Genomic DNA, 1,384 nt, shown 5'->3' with positions numbered 1-1,384 from the left:
ATGTTTGAGGAATTCAACATTGGGCAGTTATTGGAATAAGATTCATTGCTGTTACTAAGGTCCGTAATAAGGATCCTTAAACATGTCAGGAGGCATCTCAACCCTCCAGGGTTATAACAAGGAATGAGGAATAGAAATCAAAGAGAATAACTTTAGAGAAAATTACTGCATTTGTTTCACCAGGCAAATATTTCAAACAAGTCTGAACAGACTGTGCAAGTCTTAGACATTATTATACACATAATGAATGTTTATGAGTGCAATGGTGCGAATATGTTCATGAGTTGAAAGATGGAATGTTCTATTCAACGAGGCGGAGCCGAGTTGAATGGAACATTCCAGCTTTCAACGAATGAACATATTCGCACCATTGCACGAATGAAAAACATTCATTATTTGTTTTATATAACATCCAAGTAGATCTTTGTCATTTTGATTGAAAGATACAACTTTCAAAACAAACAATTTCAACTGTAGAAGCCGAATGCTAGTAATTTTACTATGCCTTCTTGCAGTAACACCTGCTGCGTTACCAAAGACACGCGCACGCAGTGATGTTTTTACTCAGCTTTTTCGTTCCATTCGAAAAGTACCATTGCACGCTGCCAGCGTGCAATGGTACTTTTCGGATGGAACGAAAAAGCACGGTGAGTGACTCAGCGTGCAATGGTACTTTTATTTGCTATCACGTGACGGACAATCCTCCAATCAAATGGCAAGGATCTGCTTGGGTGTTATATAAAATCAAACATTTTGGGGCGCGTAAAGGAAACAAACTCGCCCTTTAAGAGTCCCAATGTTCAAATATACTGGAGACTTTCACAGTCTCTTCCAAAAAAGTCTGAAATTTACCATCCCTGCAAGTCACTGTACCAAACATTCAAACATAACTCACAAATGGATTATTGCATTTTATAGTAAAAAGGTACTCTTCCTGTATAACGACATCAAATTGACTCAATGTTGACAAACAACATCAGCAATGTAAAATTAAATAAGATTAGTGTGTATGGATAGTAGATGAAAGATCAAAATGCAATAGAAAAAACTACTCACAAAATGTGCACTTTCAACATGTTATGGTACGAGCCCAACTTCATTGACCTGGTTCAGCAGAAAATTTTGCAGAGTAATTTTATGTTGAGTCAAACAAGCAGGAAACCAGTCATAGCAGGGCCCAATTTCATAAAGCCTGTAAGCACAAAAATTTGCTTAGCATGAAATTTCTTCCTTAATAAAAACAGGATTACCAACAAAATGTTCACGTGATTTTCGGGATAAGAAAACAACAGCTGATGCTAGTAACAAGCAATATGCAACAAATTAAAATTTGGTTGGTAATCTTGTTTTTATCAGGGAAGAAATTTCATGCTAAGCAAACTTT

Source organism: Asterias rubens, chromosome 1, assembly GCF_902459465.1.
Source record: "Asterias rubens chromosome 1, eAstRub1.3, whole genome shotgun sequence".
Classification (NCBI taxonomy): domain Eukaryota; kingdom Metazoa; phylum Echinodermata; class Asteroidea; order Forcipulatida; family Asteriidae; genus Asterias; species Asterias rubens.
Note: the sequence above shows the minus strand (reverse complement) of the source record.